The 22317-nt window shown below is 32.3% G+C and overlaps 1 long non-coding RNA gene and 1 other non-coding gene across 4 annotated transcripts in view; one reads left to right on the plus strand and one right to left on the minus strand.

The window, feature by feature from the left end:
- LOC102154965 overlaps positions 1–22317 on the minus strand; it is a 198120-nt gene that overhangs the window by 166424 nt on the left and 9379 nt on the right. The gene's annotated exons all lie outside the window — the stretch shown is intronic.
- On the plus strand, positions 19565–19671 carry LOC119871399. Its single transcript, XR_005357496.1, has one exon. It is a non-coding gene; the product is annotated as a U6 spliceosomal RNA (small nuclear RNA).

The raw sequence follows: 22317 nt of genomic DNA on the forward strand, positions 1-22317 counted from the left end.
TAAAAAAAAATTTTAAAAAAAATGCTGAGATCAATTGTCACAAGCAGATGAATTTTAAACAGAACAAATTTCAAAGCAGAGAAAGTTATCAGATATAGAGAGGTGTATTATATAAAAGAATGAATACTTAAGTTCACAGAAACATACACCAAGATAGACCACATTCTGGCACATACAATGTCTGCTTTCAGATCCAGTGCAACTAAACTAACAATAGGAAATAGATTATTCAAAAAATCCCCACTACATGGAGATTAGATGACAAACTCCTAAATAACAAAGGGTAAATGAAGAAATCTCAAGAGAAATTGAAAACTACATTGAATTACTGAAAATGAAAGCACACCTTGCCAAAATGTGTGGAATACAGTGAAACTAGTGCTTAGATGGAAATTTATAGCATTGTATGCAGATATTAAAGAAAAAAGATTAAAAAATTAATTATCTAATATTTTACCTTAGGAAATTAGAAACAGAAGAGTGAATTAAATTCAAATAAAAGAAATAATAAGAGAGCAGAAACCAATAAAATTGAAAACTGAAAATCAGTAGAGAAAATCAACAAAACCAGAAGTTGGCTATTTGAAAAAAATTAAAATTGGTAAGCTACTATGTAGGCTAAGAAAAAAGAATACAAATAACTAATAACAGAAATGAAAGAGAGGACATCATTATAGAGCCCATGAATGTGAAAAGCATAATAAAAGAATACTATCCACAACTCTATTCACAGTATTTGATAACCGAGATGAATTGGACCAATTCCCTGAAATACACATTCTATCAGACTCACACAAGAAGACATAGATGATCTAAATAGTCTCTCTCTATGTAATAAATTGAATTAATAATGAATGCCCTTCCAAATCAGAAAGGACCAGACCCAGAGGGAGTCACTGGTGAATTCTACCAAATATTTAAGGAAGAATTTATATGTTCTCTGCAATCTTTTTCAAAGGGTATAAAGAGAAGGAATACTCCCTAACTCAATGTATGAGGCCAGCATTAGTCTAATACCAAAATCAGACAAAATATTATAAGAAAACTATAGACATATATCTCTTGAGAACAGATGAAAAAATCCTTAACCACAATGAATCCAATAATTAATGAAAAAATCATACACCATGACTAAGGAGAATTCATTCCAGATATATGAAGCTGATTCAGCATTTGAAAATTAATTAATGTAGTCCATCACATCAATGGACTAAATAAAAAGGAAAAATCATATGATCATATCAATAAATGCAGAAAAAGTAGTTTATAAAATCCAATATCCATTTATCTTAAAAACCCTCGGTAAGCTAGAAATAGAATGGAACTTTCTCAATTTGATAAAGATTATCTACAAAAAACTATAGCTAACATACATAATGGTGGGAAACTCACAACTTTCCTACCAAGCACGTACAAGGCACGGATGTCCTCTCTTAACACTTTTTATGCAAAATACTTGCTAATGCAATAAGGCAAGACAAGGAAATAAAACGGGTTGGGAAGGAAGCAATAAAAATATCTTTGTTTGCAGAAGACATGATAGCCTATCTCAAAAATCTGAAATAATAAATGTAAGAAAACCTCATGGAACTAATAAGCAAGGTCACAGGATAGAAGGTTGATAAACAAAAAATTAACTTGCTTTTTAATATATTAGCAATGTGCAAGTATAATTTGAAATAAAAACACAATTCCATTTATATGAGCATCCCCAAAAGAGAAATACTGCATAAATTTGAAAAATATATACCTGACATATCTGAGAAGAATTACAAAGCTCAGTCAAAAAATCAAGGAAGGGGATCCCTGGGTGGCTCAGTGGTTTGGCGCCTGCCTTTGGCCCAGGGTGCGATCCTGGAGTCCCGGGATCAAGTCCCATGTCAGGCTCCCGGCATGGAGCCTGCTTCTCCCTCCTCCTGTGTCTTTGTGCCTCTCTCTCTCTCTCTGTGTGATATGTCTATCATAAATAAATAAATAAATCTTTAAAAAAAAATCAAGGAAGAACTAAGTAAATGGAGACATACATAATCCATGTTCATTGATAGGAAGAACCAATATTTTTAAGATGTAAGTTCTTTCCAAATTGATGTATAGATTCAATGCAATCCCAATTAGAATCCCAGGAAATTGCTATGTAGATATTGACAAATTGATACTAAAGTTTATGGGGAGAGGTAAAGACAGAATATCCAATACAATATTGAAGGAGAAGAACAAAGTGGGTGACTGACACTATCCAACTGCGGGATTTGTTATAAAGCTACACTAATAAAAAATGGTGTGGTGTTGGTGAAAAAATAGGCAGCTCAATGGAACAGGATAGAGAGCTCACAAATTAACTTCTACAAATATAGTCTACTGATCTTTGAACAAGTTGCAAAGGCAAGATAATGAAGCAGATAGTCTTTTCCACAAATGATGATGGAAAAACTGAACATAAATATGTTTTTTAAAAAAGAATCTAAACAAAGCCCTCACACACTTCACAAAAATTAAGTCAAAATGGATCATGGACCTACAGTGCCTGTCTGGCTTGGTCAGTGGAACACGTAACTCTTGATCACGGGGTTGTGGGCCTCAGCCTCATGTTGGATGTAGAGATTACTTAAAAATAAAATCTTAAAAATATGGGTCACAGACAAATGTAGAACACAAAAATATGAAACTCATAGAAATTATGTAGAAAACTTAGATGACGTTGGGTTAGATAATGAATTTTTATATAGGACTCCAAAGGCACAACACATGAAAGAAAGAATTGATAAGCCGGACTTGAATAAAATTAAAATTTCTGTTCTGCCAATGAGAATATCAAGAGAATAAAGGCAACCTACAAACTGAAAGAAAATATTTGCAAAAGATCTATCTGATACAGAATTGTTAGTCAAGATATACAAAGAACTCTTGAAATTCAACAACAGGAAAACAAACAGCCTGGTTATAAAATGGACCAAAGCCCTTAAGAGACACCTCACCAAAGAAGATATACAGGTGACAGATAAACACATAAAAAGATGTTCCACATCATAAATCTTCAGGGAAGTACAAATTTGAACAACAGTGAGGTACCACTACATACCCATTAGAATGGCCAAAATAGAAAACTCACAACGTTAAATGCTGCCAACAATATTGAGCAACAGAGTTCTCATTCATGGCTCAGGAGAATGCAGAATGGCATAGCTAATTTTGAAGTTGGTGGCCTCTTACAAAATGAAACATACTCTTACCATATAATTGAACAGTTGTGCTTCTTTGTATTTACTCAAGAGAGTTGAAAATTTATGTCCACATGGAAAGCTGCACACAAGTGTTTATAGCACCTTTATTCATAACTGCAAAAACTTGGAAGCAACTAAGAAGTTCTACAATAGGTGAATGGATTATTACATTGTGGTTCATCCAAACAATAGAATATTATTCAGCAATAAAAACAATTATCAAACCATGCAAAGACAGAGGAAACTTAAGTGCATATTATTTAGTGAAAAAGGGCAATCTTGGAAAGGCAGCATATTGTATGACTATATGACATTCTGGAAAAGTAAAAATATGGAGACAGTAAGAAGATCAGTGGTTGCCAAGTGTTGGGGGGAAAAGGGATTAATAGCAAAATAGAGGACTTTTAGGACAATGAAACTACTCTGTATGATACCATATAGTGGATACATGTTATACATTTGTCCAAATCCATAGAATGTACAACACCAAGAGTAAATTCTTATACAAACTATGGACTTTGATTGATTATGATGTGTCAATTGTGAATTCACCAGTTGTAACAGATGTACAGGTGTGGTGGAGGCTGCTAATACTTGGGAAGGCTATGAATCTATATATGGGAAATCTCTGTACTATTCTCTCAATTTTGTTTTGAACTCAAAGTTGCTTTGTGTGTACTATTTTTTAAAAAGCTAAATCTAAAAAATTATAATGAAAGTTGAAAAAATAAAAATAGCATAAATCCATGAAAAGAGAAAATAAGGAAAATTAGTGAAGATAATAGTTGTATCTTTGAGAAGATTATTACAAACATCTATACACACTTATCAGGAAAAAGAAAGAACACAACCAGTATCAGAAATGAAAACAGTGGACTCAATATCAAAGTTAGAAAAAAACACACAACAAAACATAAAGAAGAAGAGACATGTACAATCATAGTTCCAAATTATAGAAATTATTTTAATAGGTAAAACATGCATAAAGTAAGTAGCTATATAGAATGTTCAGAACAATTAGTAAGAAAAAGATGATTTCAACATTAAAAACAAATTCCTTTTTTAAAAAAGGTTTTATTTAAATTCCAAATAGTTAGCATACAGTGTAATATTAGTTTCAAATGTACAATATAGTGATTCAACACTTCTATACAACACCTGGTGCTCATCGCAAGTGCCCTAATTGATATTTTTAGAACACATCACCCAACGACAGCAAAATGTACATTTTTATGGCAAACGTGGGATTTTCAGCAAAAATAACCATAAGATAGGCCATAAAATTAGACTCATTAAATATCAAAAAACTGCAATATTACAGAGTATGTATTTACTGACAAAATAGAGGAAAATTAGTAATTATTAACAATAAGTAAGATATTCATGTATTTGAAAATTAAACCACACACATCTAAATATTCCCTAGATTAAGACAGATATCACAAGGTATGGTATTTTCAACTAAATGATAATGATGATATAATATATTACATTTTGTGGGAGGTAGTGAAAACAATTTTCAGGGGAAATTTTTTGATGTGTTTCTATTCAAAATAAATAAGAATTAAATTAGTGTCCTAAATTTCTGATTTAAAAAGCAAAATAGAGTATAAAAGACAAACAGAATGAGTTAAGTTATAAATGAATTTGTATTATAAGTATGTGTTAATAATATCCAAGTGGAAACAACCCAAACATCCATCAACTAAGGGATGGGAAGATACATTTTTCTAGATTTACATGATGGGATCCTACTCAGTTTCAAAGAAACCTACCAAAATATGCAAGAACAATACGAATTTCAAAAATCTTAAGTTCAGAAGAGAAATTAGGCACATATTAGTATGCAATATATGATTTCATTTACATTAAATTTTAAAAGAAATCTTAAAACTGATTTCTGGTGATTGGAAATCATAACACTGATTTCCTTAGGGGAATTGGGAGCTAAGTGAAGTGAACATGAAGGAGTTCTCTGGAGTGATGGAAATGTTCTTCATCTTAATTAGGTTGCTGATGATATGTGTAGGTATTTATTAAATCTCAGTGAATTATAGAGATAAAATATGTGTATGCCACTGTCTCTATATTTCACGTACATAAACATATATAGGTTACTTTCATTAATAATATAAATGAGTGGGGGTGACTTACCTCTTACAGAGATTTTTGTATGCTTGGCATGGCAACATGAGTATTGCCCTTCTTTTCAAACTGTTCTATAAAACATGGTGTCAGCAAAGTAGAACAAATCTTTACTCAGGAAGCAACTTTTAACTAGCTATTATATGGATAAGAACAGACCTTTTCTTTCTTAATAATGTGTCTGTAAAGAGTAGAGAATATATATATACAATATTTGAAACTGAAATATAAGACATTAGAGTTATATATAATTATGTTTCAAGTAACTCCTTTACAGTGTAGCAAGTGTCACTTCTCAGGAGTCTTTTTTTTTAAAATGTATTTCTAGAAATTTTCTGTTGCTTATTTCTAAAGCAATACCAAAGTTTATTTGGACTAATGCACCAGCAGACATAATATCACCCTATATATTTTTTGAATGAAGCTTTTCCTGTGTGTCAATGCTGTTGTATCCTTTTATTTGCTTGGTCTGAATAATTTCCATATATATTCATAGATTAACTGAAAGAAAACAAGAAGAAACAACAGTACCTCCAGAAGAAATTCTGTGTTTTCTGTAAGTTCTCCATCAAACACATTTATTATTTACAAATCCAGCTTTCAATACATATGGAGTATATAAATATACTGTGTGTGCCGTTGGTATAATTAGCACATATGTATTATGTATCTATATAATGTGTATATGGATAGTTAGCATAAGTAGCAACTAAAATATCTCCTTAAACAATACATTTAAAACACAATCTTTTTAAAGGAAAAAACATGAAGGAATGGTGTTTTGTCATGTTTTGAAAATGAGAGATCTGTAAAGAATGGAGTTTGGAACTTAATATTAGGAAATCAGGCTCTCTTGGCAAGGTAGTTATTTCCTCATTATGAGTCTACTTGGTACAGTTGCAATATACAAATCATAATTAAAAGGGCATAAGTTTTACACATAAAAAACAGTATTGAGGATGTAACAGAATGTTTAAAATCAGTTAGTTAATTCATCCTAAATTTTACCTAGAGAAGGTATTTGTCACCAAGAATTTTATTTACCAATGTGTTTTATATTAAATGATAAATAATAGGGATAAATCAGTACTGTGATACATAATATCAAAATTGTTTCAAATTTTCCCTTAAACTTATGGTGCTGCAGATGGCAACATGGAGTACACTGAAAATTGCTGCTTGTGATTCTTTAACTTTAAAATGGAATAAATTGGTGTGTTTATAACATCCTTTTAAGTCATCCAGACATCTTTTGATAAAATTGGATATACCAAGTAGGGAATTTGTATTTCTCTTAAAAGAAGTATTTTAGTAATGATCCTGCCATTTTGACTAGGTTTATAAGAAATAAAGGAAATATTTTATAATTGCCCAGGAGTTTCAATACATTTGTTTTGGAGCTAAATTACCCAATTTGACAGGATACCAATAAAGCTTACCACATATTTAGTGTTTCAAATTCACTCCATGTAATGTAAATATAGCTAAAGTGTATAAAGTATAAAATGTGCTGCTACTACTGACTAACCACAATTCACTTTGCATAGGTGATCTAAATGTGACTAGAATGTGGGTTATAGGATTAAACATTAGGTTCACCAATGTTATCTCCCTGGATTCCAGTATTTTTTATCATCTGTAACTTAGCAACATCCTGTATTTCTCTGTATCAGTTACTATAATTGTTCCTTAAATATTTTGAGGGGTATTATTTATACAATGCCTATACACCATTTAAAATATTAAACTCCCTAAATATAAGGATTGCATATACCTTGTTGCCAGTGTATTTCCAACATCTGACAGAGTTCCCAGCACTGAATAAGCATCAATATAAAGTATCAAATGATGGGTTGTTAACTTAATTAGCTGATTTCTATTTATGGAACTCTATCCTATTAGATTGGGAGAGATGGGTTAGCATGGCTAACTTAGCCTTCTCTGCCGCTGCCATCACAGAGAGGACATGGAGGCAGTTAAAAAAGATGGGGTGTAGGAAAATCACAAACTCACCTCCTCCCACAGACACACCAAATCTGTAGGTACATATGGAACAGCTACCTCTGCCCACAGATGGCATCTCCCCGCCTACATTCCCTGAAAGCACATTAGAAGCCTCTAGATGTGTGGCAAACATGAAGCATACCCCTCAGGCTGAAGCTCCAGGACAAATACATGGGCCTTTTGCACAGGAAGACTGGAGTACATTTCAGTCTGCTACCTATGCAGTGCCTTGTGGGTGGTATCCTGACAAGGACTGTCTGGTTGTTTCAGTTCCTTGGGGCCCAGAAATGCAAGCCCTGTCCCTTGCAACAAAAGTCAGGTGAAAAGGGGCATCCCCTGTGTAGACTGTGTGTGCCCACCAGCTTTAGTGAAGAAGAGGAAGAAGAGCTTTAGCAAGGCAGTGGGAGAATGGTGTGGCTGCACGCACTTGCCGGGCACTAGCAAGGTAGAGGCGGGTAGAGGAGGGGGTGCAGAGAGGGCACCTGCTAGTACCTCATGGAAGAGAGAGTCCCAACAGGCCCCTGCCCTTCTAGGAGATGCTTTAATACCAGCAAACTAATCTCTTTCATGTAGAGTGTAGGTGCATTTCAAACTACTGCTAAACTAAAGCTCGTCAGCACTACCTAGGAAGGAATTGAGCCCCAATTTTTGCACCTGTTACATAGAGGACATCTGCCGATTGGCTGGTCTGGAGGCAAGTAGTGAGTATGACTACAGTTCCACAGGAATATATATGTATATAAACATATTTCCATACTTTGAAAGCTGGTAAGGTTTTTTTTTAACTGTTTTTTTCCCCAAAACAGAAACAAAACTAAACAAAAAATTAGGAAGGGTCTGGCTTCCAATTAGCCTGAAACTAGGCTAGGATTCCTCCCTGACACTGACAGGTCTTGGCACACCCTCAACAACTGGGATCTATCAAGAATAAATTGACCTGCTTAAGCAATCACAAAGGTTCAAGGCACGTTGGTTGATTTGTGGATGTTGAACCATCCTTGCTCATGGACCTGGGGAATTAATATTGTTAAATATGTCCATAGTACCCAAAGCAATACAGAATCAAAGCAATCTCTCTCAAATTCCAATGGCATTTTTCACTGAAATATAAAAAACAATCCTACTGCTCACTTTTTTCATTGGATTGGTTTTTTTCTCTTGATTTTAGTAAGTTCCATATATATTTTGAATATTAGCCCCTTGTTAGATATACAGTTTACAAATATTTTCTTTCATTTGGCACAATGCCTTTTCATTTTGTTGATGGTTTCCTTTGTTGTGCGGAAGCATTTGTTTGAGATACTCTCAGTTGTATATTTTTGCTTTTGTTGCCTCTGCTTTTAGAGTCCCATCCAAAAAAAAAAAAAAAATTGCCAAGAGCAAAGTCAAGGAACTACTGCCTATCTTTTTTTCTAGAAGTTTTATGGTTTCAGGTCTTATGCTCAAGTCGTTAATCCATTTTGAGTTACCTTTTTTGTATGATTTAGGACATACACAGAATGAGGCAGCCCGGGTGGCTCAGCAGTTTAGCGTCTGCCTTCAGCCCAGGGCATGATCCTGAAGACCTGGGATCGAGTCCCACATCAGGTTCCCTGCATGGAGCCTGCTTCTCCCTCTGCCTCTCTCTCTCCCTCTGTCCCTCATGAATAAATAAATAAAATCTTAAAGAATATATTTATAAAAAAAGACATACACAAAATGTTCTAGTATTTTTGTGTACGATTTTAGACAACACATATGTTCTAGCTTCTTTCTTTTTTTTTTTGTTTTTTTTTTTTGTTTTTTTTTTTTTAGCTTCTTTCTTTTGCAAAGCAAAGTGATGTTAGAGATGAGCAGATATTACTCCATTTCTTGTGCTAGCTCTTGAGGTCCCTACTCCTTATATAAGATAATCTAATACAACCCTTACCATATAAGTTGCCTAAATCCCTTGCACTATTCTCTGTTCTCATTTTCCTCTTACTGTATGCAGCTGTCTCTAGAAACTATGGTTTACAGTGAAACAAAGTCCTTCATTCCACTTTGACCTCCTGGTTCTGGTTCTGAAGACCAATGGTCTTCTAATAACTATCTGAAGATGAGTTGGATCACTTCAGTCTCTCATTCTATTGGCCACATTTGTTTAGATTATCTTATAGTTAGCTGCCTCCCACAGACATTAACAACTGGGTTTTCAAAAGTATCCTGTATGTAGGTCTGAAAACTTTCACGTTCTGGCTGTCACACTCAGTCTTGCCCCTCACACTCAGTCTTGCCTACTTTCTACTCTCAACTCATCATTTTGAATCCCGCTTTTATTTAGATTGCATACATTTTATATATTAAAAAAAGATACATGTTTTAGTCTTCTTTCAAATGCTCATATTCATATACCGCATGATACATTTATCTTACCTCAACAGTTTCATTTTAGTAATTGAGGTACTTTTTATTTTTCCTGTCAATTCCAAAAATATTTAGGTGTCCATGTGGAATGTTATCTATGTCTTATGTCTCTTAGCTTTGAGTCTGGACATGACAATAGTCACTGAATCCTGCAGTGTTTTGCTCTGTGTTATTGAGGATTTCTTCAAATGTTACATATTTGTTTTTATTTTCTCTTCATTCTTCCATTATATGGGAGAAAGCGGCTACCATTGTAGTTATGAATCTCCAATGTTTAGTTCAGTCAGTCCACTAAATTTAAAGATTCAGAAACTATAGCCAAAATGTACTGCCATAGTTACATTAACTATGATTCATAATTGTCCAAATTAACTTCAAATTGCATTAATCTAAACATATATAAAAATGATTACTGTTTCTAGAATAAAATGAATTATTCATAATGGAGCTTTTCATGACAAGCTTTTTTGCCATCAGTGTATTTTAATAATCTATTGATATTTATCTTTTATTAATAATTTAATACTATATATCTATTAAAATCCAAAAGAAAACAAATGAAAAATCCATGAATTATTTTTTTTTAATTCAGCAGATCTAGCAGCTACTTTCTTTTATAGTCTATGTTTATTAAAAATCTGATTTTTCTTATTGTTGTTAAAGTAGTTGTGCGTCCCAAAATTCTAACAAACTTGCTTATGAAGAGCCTCTGCACCTGGGTTTAAATTGTCAAGGAAATAAGTTATGTTAAGGGAAGACTGGTTTAAGATCATTGGCCAGGCTATAGCCAGGTAGTTTAGATGATCAAAATTACTCCTATATAAGCATGTACACACACACACATACATATGTTTGTTTATATATTTACCTGTTCATGTACATTTGAGATGTTTTTAGTTTCTGGATATTGAGGATAAAGAACATTTTGGTTGGAATTACTGGGTTGTATATGTAAATTTATAAGAAACTGACAAATTGTTTTCCAAAGGCTTGTAATTATTGTCATCCCCACCAAGAATATGTAAGAATTCCAGTTACTCTTCCATCTTTGTCATCATTTGATAGTATCAGTCATTTTAACATTTTTTAAAAAGTCATAGTATGTTTGTAGTAGTATCAAATTGTGATTTTAACCTGCATTCCCTTCATGACTGATGATGCTGAGTATCTTTTTATATGCTTGATAGGTAGTTTATATCATTGAGTTAATTATTCTCTACAATCTTTGGTCAATGTCAAGTCTATATTTTTATATTATCTGATATTACGCTTCATTTATAATCTACATTCCCTTTTTCCTCCTATAAATAAAATGTCTATATGTAAATACACAATTTTTGTGTATCCAAAGTGCATCTCTTTCCTTTCATTTATTTATTCCATTCCTTTACCTTCTTGGGCTTGTTATAGTCTCCAGAACAGTATTAAAGGAAGTTGTTAGTGGATATCTTTGTCTTTTTCTCAATATCACAGGGAAAGCATGTACTCTTTCACCATTAAGGATGGTATTAACTGTAGTTTTTGTTTATTTTTATTTTTTTCAAAATGCTCTTTATCATATTGAAGATGTTTTTCTCTCTTCCTCCTGTTCTTTTGCTTTTTAAATAATGAGTAGGTACTGCATTTTATTTAATATGTTTCTTCTGAAGGAATTAAGATGACTACAATGATTTTATCCTCTATGAATCTGCAAAACAGATGAACATAGGGGAAGTGAAGGAAAAATAAAATAAGGTAAAAACAGAGAGTGAGGCAAACTATAAGAGACTCTTAACTATAGGATACAAACTGAAGGTTGCTGGAGGGCAGATGAGTGTGGGAATGGGGTCACTAGCTGATGGGCATTAAGGAGGGCATTTGATGTAATGCACACTGGGTGTTTTATGCAACTGATGAATCACTAAATTCTACCCCTGAAATTAATAATACACTATGTATTAACTAAATTGAATTTAAATAAAAAGTTAAAAATAAAATAAAAGTTCAATAAACAAATTTTTCGGATGTTAATGTTACTGCTTTCCCAACAAAGACATAATATAATAGTATAATTGTTCATATCAAACTAGATAGAATGTAATGACAATTCAGTGTAACAAAAACTTACCAAAAAATAGATCTTAAAAATAATCAAAGAGAAAGAAGAAATTATATATGGAGAAAGAAAAAATTGTGTGTGAGGAATTCACACATAGGACATGTAAAGAGAACAGAATGGAATAATGGCTCCAAAATACTTAGAGAAAATTATTGATGTGGAGAACAAAGGCAAAAGATTCAGAAAAAAAATTAAATTTCCTTACAAGTTACAGCCCATTGACAAGTCCTTGAGACAGGCAGCGTGATCTTCCTCTAGGAGCTCAATTCAATATTAATACTTTTCTAAGGGCAAAAGGCAACCTTAGTTTTATACTAGCTTGGCCTCCAGGATCATGTAAGTCTCCTTTAACATATAAAAATTCCTTTGGGGCAGCCCGGGTGGCTCAGAGGTTTGGCGCCGCCTTCAGCCCAGGGTCTGTTCCTGGAGACCTGGGATCGAGTCCCACGTTGGGCCCCCTGCATGGAGCCTGCTTCTACCCCTGCCTGTGTCTCTGTCTCTGTCTCTCTCTGTGTGTCTCTCATGAGTAATAATAAATTTTTAAAAATTAAAAATTCCTTCGGAAAATTCCTTTATTTTTACTGTCCCAAGATATATGTTAATAACAATCATCCTCCAAGCACATGGCCCATTGATATACATCTGAAGCATCTCATGACTAAGGTTTTATTGGACAGTAGTGAATGACCTTTTCTTAAAAACTCCTTTCAAGGTCCTGGAAATCTTGTTTCCAAATTCCTTAAAGACTTACACTCTCCCTAGTCTTTTCCCAATTTGAAAGTATATAATGGGCCACTCCTCACACCCACAGTGCAATTCTTTCTGTCCACAGATCCTGTCCTCATGTTTAATAAAGCCACCTTTTTTGCACTGAAGAAGTCTCAAGAATTCTTTCTTGACTGCTCACTCCTGAACCCCAACGTTTTCACATCAAAAAAAAATCAGTGCAAATTTATCCTTTATAGACAAGAAAGTATTATTTATAGTCAAGAGTAAAATGCAAACTAATAACTAAAAAAAAAAAAAATTCCACAGCTTGTTCTCAGGGAAGAGGAAAATGCAAAGTGATACCTAAAATAATCCAAGTTGCAAGATAAATGGTAAGAAAAAACTGTAAACATGGATTAATGTTAACAACTGTAAAACACTATCAAAATTATGTCTAACTTTGAAGTAAAAGAGCCAACAAGATGAACCTAACACAGGATAAGAATAAGCATAGTTCACAGGACCATTTATGATTATTACATTTTTCAGTAGGTGGGAAATGATAGTAATTATCCTTGAAACTAGTTGAATATGCATTTTAAAATTTCAACAACACAATTGATAGAAATAGGGTATAGAATTTTCAAGTTAGTATAGGAAAAAGTGGAAGAATAAATCAATCAATTCAAAATATACAGAAAAGGAGAAAAAAGTAAAAGCATAGAAAAAGTTTAGAAAAAATCTTACAAAGAAAATAAAATAAAAAGTATAAATTAAATGACATTAATAAATCTACGTTTGCATTAATTATTTTGATGATTAAAAATACAAGGAATTTATTAAAATTAGCCATATTTTAAGAGAGGGACCATAAAAATGACATCTACAGACAGCAAAATAAAGTTATAGAAAATACCAGTCAAATATATCAAAGCAATTCATCCTATTTAGGGTGAAAATGAAGAAATGAAAAGAACAAGAAAAAACAAATAGACAAAAATAGGGTTTCTACGAGAGGGTAAAGAATAGATTTAACACATTCAATATATATTCTATTTGCTGTGTGATGCTTTTAACTCTTGCCTAGATAGTATTACATAGAATATATCCACAGAATCTTACTTATTTTTTCCCCTAAAAATAATAGATATCTAGATTTTCCTATATGTAATTTCTACCCCCATGAAAATGAGCATATCCATGTTCCTTCATACACCAATGAGAGAGATTCTCTAGTGGCAAATGCCCAGTAATGGATTTCTGGAACATTAATGTATGATCCCTAACTTCACTAAGTTCTGCAACATTTTTCCTTTTAGAATATAGACAATTTACAATTCTGCAATGAACCAATGAGGTTTCCCAGATCTCTGACCTTGGTTATTATCTTCTATATTTTCCCAACCAAGTAATCTGAAATGCTGCCTCATTAGTGTATTAGTCTTAATTTCCATTAGTGTGAATTTATTACTTTAGTTTGATATAATCTGAATTTTCTAGTTTAACTTCTCAGCATATTCATATACTTTGCTTAATCACCTGTTGTTTTTCTTGTCTCCTTAGTTGTTTTGCAAAACTTCCTCCTAAATTCCTGTTGCTCATCCCTTGTCAGTTGTAGAGGTTGTAAAATCAGTCTAGGCTGACACCCCATCTGTTAACTTTATTTATGTGCTTCATTGAAGAGAAATCTATGAAAATTAATATTTATATTGTATATATTAATTTGAAAATTTTAGAATATTTTATCCACTCTGAAGTTACAAATTTATCATCATAATAAAGAGAAAAAGTAGATTTCCTTTCACTCCATCCCTCAGTCAGCATCCATAGTTTTGTTTTGTTTTTTTTGTTTTTTTTTTTGTTTTTTTTTTAATTTTTTTTAGCATCCATAGCTTTGTAAAGGCAACATTTTCCCACCTTTAATTGCTGCAGGTATTGTTTTCATACAAATAACTCAACAAATCCCATAATCAAGTGCCACCCCAAAGCTCAGAAGGCCTTGCACTATGCTGTGATTTTACTGTTTAATCCCAGGAAAAATATTAACTTGGATAAATTGGGCTGCTGCTAAAGGACTGTCCAATGGAAATGTATCTTTTGTGGCTAAGTGGAGTTTATCTGTAAAAGTAGTGTACACATAAATCAATATGTTGTACACCTGGAACTAATATAATATTGTATTTATTACACTAAAACAAAGAATATGGTCCACCTTGTGATAGTGTAATGTAGCTCACACTTAGTTTTGTTTTGACAATTCCTTACACAGTAGTGTAGTCACCATTTGTCACCATACAACATTATGGCAATATTATTTACTATATTCCCTATGCTTTACTTTTGTTTTTCTGGCTTGTTACATGACTGGGAGTTTTTACCTCTTAATCCCTTTTATCTATTTTGCCCATTCCCTTATCTGCCTTTACTCTGGCAAGCACAAGTTTGGTCCTTGTAATTAAGAGTCCAGTCTTTATTTGTTCATTTGTTTGTTTTTTAGATTCCACATATAGTTGAAATTATATAGTATTTGCCTTTCAGTTTCTGACTAATTTCACTTACCATGATATCTTCTACATCCATCTGTGTTGTCACAAATGGCAATATCTCATTCTTTTTTTAATGGCTGAGTAGTATTCCACATTTTCTTTATCTATTCATATATTGATAGGCTCTTAGGTTGCCTCCATAGCTTGGCTATCGCAAACAATGCTGCAACAAACATAGGGGTGCATATATCCTTTTCAAATTAGTGTTTGTTTTCTTTGTGGAGGCATAGAAACGGGAATAGAAAAAGGGAATAGAAAACTAGCCTGTTTTTTTCATCTGCTTCTTTTCATGTCTTTCATTAGAATAATTTTGTTGTTCTAACTGCATTTAGACTTTTAATTGACTTTACAAACATGCATAATTTTCTTCACAACACATTTGGAGATGGGAAGCTTATCCATAACTTTCTAACTTAAGATGAGCAGTAGTTTGAGCAACTGAATCTTGATCTTCATCTTTAGATTATTTTGTTGTTTAGGCACAAACATATAAATACGTACATGTACAAATATTAAGTTAGCCAAGAGAAAGTGAAACAATAAAGCCATCAAAAGAAACGAGTAGTGTAGCAGCTATGGTGAACAGCTGAGGGCAAAGAGACATAGATTTGACTCTTGGTGAAATCATAAAGATTTTTCTTCTACAGCTTACAGAAATATAGCAAAAAAATTAAAAGGAGTCTTGCTAAACATAGCTTGTAAATCTAGTACTATTAGTAGCCCCATTTATGAATATTCAGAATGGGAACAAAACAAAACAAAACAAAAAAACCCTGAAGTTTTAACTTTTAACTTAGTATAAGATTCAGGCATAGGGGGTGGGGAGTGGAGTTGGAGAGGTGTTTGTATCTCTAAATGTGACTCTCTGTTCTTATCCTTTCAATTCTATCCTTGTAATCAGTAAATCGCTGCACTTGGTGATAATGCATGCATATGGAAAAGGACTAATTTATTTTCATGAAGACTATTAATAGGTTGCAAGAGAGAAAAAGTAATTAACTATAACTTCCAGCTTTATAATAACCATAAACTTATTAAACCTCTCCACAGTAATATTTAGAGAATACTGATGCAGTATGTCTTTGAAGATCAAGTTGTGCTGGACTTGCATGCAAATATTTAAGAAGTTAATTAAAATATAAATTATTTTTGAACTCTGATTCTGGTTATATTGTAAGAGTACATTCTAATTATTAATGAAGCATCCAAATTTTCTTCTTTTTTCCTAATTAGAATTTCTGGTTATGTTTGTTTGGGGCCATCAAAATTCAGTGCTAGTACTAGACACATTGGTATGAATTACTAAGTCGAGAAAAAGTTGTTTTAGTACCTTCCTCTTTTTTCCAATAATAAAACTAACAAATTTAACCTTTATTCTGAGTGTTCTATTTTTATGTTCTAAATAAAATCTGGTATTTTTAAAATCAGATAAAGGTGCTTCCATGTTTTTATGCATTTTCAGGATATTAAAAATTAGATGGACCTGAAGCCTACAACAAGAGGATACAAGAGAATAATTAGTGATTCTAGTTATTTCATTTCATTACCTTACTGGTCATTATATTAAATCTTTGTATGTTAGTATCTGTATCAATACTGGAATTAAATTAGGCATTTTACAGATCATCCTGAGATATCAGTACAAATAATGCACAGATAAGGTAAAATATTTTGCTTCTTTGATGTATATAACACTTCAAGTATGATGATAGGATGCAAGATACTTTTCTTCATATTGCTAGTCCAGATTTGAGAAGTAATATGTACTAACAAATATTTGTAGAGGTCAATAATTAGCATCTAACAAATATTTGTAGAGGTCAATAATTAGCATCTAAAGTATTTATATTTTTATTTATGTAGTGATTTCATTACTAATGCTTATTTTCATCATAGTTAAATATTAGCAAATTAATTAGCCATGTAACAGTATTTGTATTTATGTCTAAATATAGGCAAGTAATGTAACAGCAAATTCATATCTTTTGTAAACATTTTTCAATGCAGTTATTTGTTGTATATTTATACAAAATGAAATATTATCAAAAGAAAATAAAAATTAATAGAACGGGTTATATGTTAGTAGTCTTAAGCTAGAACAATATCTTTTACTGCTTAGCTTGTTGTAAACTTTTAGTAAACATCCAGAATTGAATTAACACTTGGGAACAAAAGTTATCACTAAAAGAGGCCAGAAGATAACTACTGAGTAAGAAATGCCTGAATTCTCCAACATTAGTGACTGTCGGTGTCAGTTTGATCAACCAACATCATTTAAGAACTCTCCATGAGCCATTATTATGCTTAATTTTGAAGATTTAAAAATAAATGAAATGTTCACTGCCCTTGAGACATCTTTCCTAGCCACGAAAGAAGGAATGAGGGAAGATAGGAAGAGCTTCATCATTTCTAATATGGTGTAAATTGCTAGATTTTTCTTTTTTGTAAGGACAAAATTCACATTATTGTCAAGCTCATAATAGTTAGCCAACCATTTTATTTCACACATGAGAAAATTGATCCTCAGAAGCAAAATATCTTTTTTTAAGTTCATATAGCTTGCTATTTGTAGGTCCAGAATGAAATGCTTGTGTTTTCTATAGATTCCTAAGAATCTCAAGCAAATGTATAGTTATAGATGCTAGGAAAAGATACCTAGATATGGAAAGATAACTTGTCCCTTTCTCAGCTGCTTTGACTTTTGAGTCTGCCATTAGTGTCCTAATGTGCTCTACTTCAGCCCTTTCATCTTTTGTTAGTTAAATATACTATGACTAGATTCAACTCTGTTGTAAACAACCATAATTTCTTCCTTCTCTCTTTAAAAAAGATTTATTTATTTATTTATTTATTTATTTATTTATTTATTTATGGAGTGTGTGAGCAGGGGGAGGGGCAGAGGGAGAAAATCCCTCCTCACAGAGCTTGGAGCCTGACATAGGAGTCCATCTCAGGACCCTGAGATCCCCACCTGAGCTGAATCCAAGGGTTGGACTGAGCCACCCAAGCACGCCTTCCTTTATCTTTTATTGGGATGGATTTTTTTAAAGCAGTGCTTCTCAAACTTTAATGAGCATATAAATTACTTGGGGTATTAGTAAAATTAGGATTCAAATTTAGTAGGTCCAGAAAGTGACTTGAATTTTTTTTTTATTTTGATAAATTCTTAAATTATATTGATGCTGGTCATCTGAACATTATTGTTTACTGAGTAACAAGGCTTTGAAAAAGCAGAATGATAGTTATTGCTCTACCCTAAAGGCTGACTGGTCTTTTCACTCCTTGCAGACATTTTAGATTTTGAAAAATCCACCTGGAGGGAGGCTGACTCCGTAGATAATAAAGGCTTATGCATACTTCAATAAAGAGCCTTATGTGTATATAGCACAAACTGAGAACAAAATCAGCCGTTGGACTTCCATGATTCTCTGCTCAGTGACTGTTAGGTTTTTGGCATCTAAGATTACATAGCCAAAATATATATATTTTTTTTTTTTTCCAAGCATCATTTCTGTGTTCTGGATTGATTTTACATGAATAAACCCTAGGATTATGCCTTTGACTAGTTATGCAGCAACCCCTAGGATTTATTCAGTCAATAAGCATTCATTAAGCTCAACTACATCAGATGCATTGCCCTTATTGCTGCATAAGCCCAAAGAAACAAACAGTGGTATTACTATAAGCCACAATGCAAAATACTCTGTTGATTTGACAGTGACCTAGGAATATTGTGTTTATCTCCATATTTGGTAGCAAGATAATGTTATTTACATATTTTCTGAATTATTATAATGATAATATATGACTAAAGTAATGGTAGTGGTGTGTATATATCTTGCAACATGCCCTTCCCACCCATCCAAAAAAAGGGAAGAAAAATAATAAGAATAAAACTGTAAATATCCATGCTCTTAGGATAAATATGAGGACATCTTCAAATTTCCTGTAAGTGAAAAAATACATAAAACATTCCACAAAGCTATTGGCTGTGGCTCCATCACATGTATTTATGGAGAGCGAGAAACTTGAGAAAGAGATCAGCAGTTTCAGAATACTCAAATGTAAGTGTGAACAAAGAATTTCATAAACAGCAAGCCTGTTTCTATCCAGATTAAGTGAAGGAATTAAACATATAAGAGCCCCAAAAAATATGCAGGAGCTCAAGGAATTGTGTGCCCAAGAGCCCTTCCTGATGAATCTATTAGAAGATGAACTTCATCCAACTATAACAATAAAAGGAGTGACAATAGACATTTTATATACTTAGTTCTAGATTGAGGACGAAAAGGAATGTATGGACGAGGGTGGAATAAAAAGCATTATATAATATATGTCATATGTTTCTGATGATATACAACAACAAAAAATAAAAGGAAATAGGGGAAGAAAAAAATTAGCATATGTTTATTGATGTTGGTACTAGCATTAGATATATCACTTAGGCATACATTATAGAGCTCACTTCAGCAGCATATATACTAAAATTGAAATGATACAGAGAAGATTAGCATGTCCTCTGTGCAAAGATGACATGCAAATTCATGAAATGTTCCATATTAAAAAATGTATACCATTAAAAATCAACAAGTTAGCAAAAGATTAAGAAAATAGAGACATAACGTTTTCATACAAAGGTAAGCAGTAGAACAAAAGTGTAAACTTGCCTAAGCATGGAGGCATATTTAGTGAAGAAAAAAGAAAAGAAATACATTATATATGTAATTATCAAATAAAATGAAATGCATATAATAGCTGTTATCAAACTAATGTAATAATTGAGACAAATATATAACACCAATAAATGTGAATAGGTCTAAATCATCTTTTAAACATTTTTAAAATTTGATTCACAAAACAAGTAATGACTATATATCTTATAAGATCTACACTTAATTTTTTTCCCAAAAGCTAAAAATGAAGGTAAGTGGTAACCATAATAAATCAAATGTAGTTATATGGATATCAAAGTGAATACAATGCTAAAACCATTAAACATGAAAATAAGGACATGATTTCCAGGTACAAGCCTAAATTTATAATGAAATATAAAAATTATAAATAGTAGTGAATCAAATAATGCAATAGCAATCTTTATAAACTTAGAAACAATGCCAGAGGGATGCCTGGGTGGCTCAACGGTTGAGCATCTGTCTTTGGCTCAGGGCATGACCCTGGGTTCCTGGAATCCAGTCCCACATCGGGCTCCCTGCAGGGAGCCTGCTTCTCCATCTGCCTGTGTCTCTGCCTCTCTTTCTGTGTCTCTCATGAATAAATAAATAAAATCTTAAAAAAAAAGAAACAATGCAGAAAAACATAGACAGAAAGTCACTAATAACTGGAGAACCAAAGCACTTTTAATAGAATAAACAAATTGATGCTAAAATACATATGGAAAAATAAACATACAAAAATGGACATAAAATCAATTTTAAATAAGGAAATCTTTGGAAAAGAATAAACCTAAATTATATTAAAATATAGACCCTTCATAATCAACAGAGCATGGTTTTGTTGCAGAAGTAGACAAACTAATCAGGGAAACACGTCCAGAGTTACTTTTAAAAAAAATATGAGTTTGATTTGAGATGAAAATAGCATCTCATATCTTTTGGGAAGCAAAAGACTTTTTAAGTAACATTATTGGAATAATTGGCTAACCATTGATAAAGGATAAAATTAGATCCAAATCTCATACCATTATTACACAAGAATAACATCAAAGAGTTCAGGGCTCTAAACATAAAACCATATACACTTTAGAAGAAAACAAAGGTCAAGTCCTTCTTAGTCTAGCTGTGTGGAAATGCTTTCTAACTATGAGTAAAAATGTAGATGCATAAAAGAAAAGTTTGACAAATTTTACTTAGTAGAAATAAAACCCATACCAAAAATGCTATAAAAAAGTAAAAGAAAATAGATATTAAGAGAATGAAAAAAAGAAAAACAAGCTGCAAATTAGAAGGAAATATTTGCAGATAACATATCTGAAAAAGTTTTTTTATCCAGAATATATAAAGAACTCTCAAAAATCAATAGTAAGAAAACAAATGACCCAATTAAAAAGAGTCAAAGACTTGAGATATTTCATCACATAAGATATACAGAAAGCAATTAGGCTTATGAAACAAGTTCAATAATATTCTGAGCTATTAGGGAAACAAAAATTAAAACCATAATGAGATACTATTCCACATTTATTAGAATGGTTATAATGAAAAATGCTAATAATACCAAGTGTGGGTGAGGATGCAGAACAAATGGGACTTGCATCAATTATTGGTTGGTATACAAAATGGTAGAGCTACACTGGACAGTGTTGTGCAATTTTTTATATAGCTAAACTTACACAAATCATATTTCTCAGAAACTGTACTCCCATATATCTGCTGTAGAAAAATGAAAACCTGTGTTTACACAAACGCCTATGCACAAATGTTCATAGCTGCTCTTTTCTTAATCACCAAAACCTGCAAATAACACAGATGTTCTTCAGGGGGTGAATGTATCAATAAAGCATAGCACATCCATATAACAGAATGTCAGAAATAAAAATGAATAAATGTGATATATGTAAATAATTTTGATAAATTGTAAAGATATTACACAGGGCTATAGAAGCTAGTTTCAAATTGTTAAAAACTATATTTGCATTGATATGACATCATCACAAAGACAAAAGTATACTTAGGGAGAAGCGATCAGTGGTTGTCAGGTTTAGAGAGGGAAGAGGCTGTGACTAAAAGGGTAGCACAAGGGAAATTTGGGGCTAATTTGTATTACAATGCTGGTTACACAAATATATAAATATATGTATTAAAATAAAATATTGTACATGAAAAATATTAATTTTACAGTGTGTTAATATAAAAAAGTAGAAAAATATTTGAAAAACTTGAAAAAATAAGATCTTTATAAAATGAATTCCGAGGGATATATTGTTCAGTGAAAAAGGCAAAGTGTAAAAGAATATCTTCAATACAGCACCCTTTATAGAAAAAGAGAATTAAATATACATATATATTTAAAGATATATATAATTTATTTCTGTAAGAAGAAACACTGGAAGGATAAACCAGAAACTAAGGAGATCTTTTTCTCTCCATGGGATGAACAATGAGATGTATTGGAATGATGCTTTTTGTAGTTTGGCCATTTGGAATTTTGTTACTATTCATGTCCCCATAAAGTGCCTAACTAAAATCGACAA

The sequence above is a fragment of the Canis lupus genome, chromosome 3 (assembly GCF_011100685.1).
Source record: "Canis lupus familiaris isolate Mischka breed German Shepherd chromosome 3, alternate assembly UU_Cfam_GSD_1.0, whole genome shotgun sequence".
Classification (NCBI taxonomy): domain Eukaryota; kingdom Metazoa; phylum Chordata; class Mammalia; order Carnivora; family Canidae; genus Canis; species Canis lupus.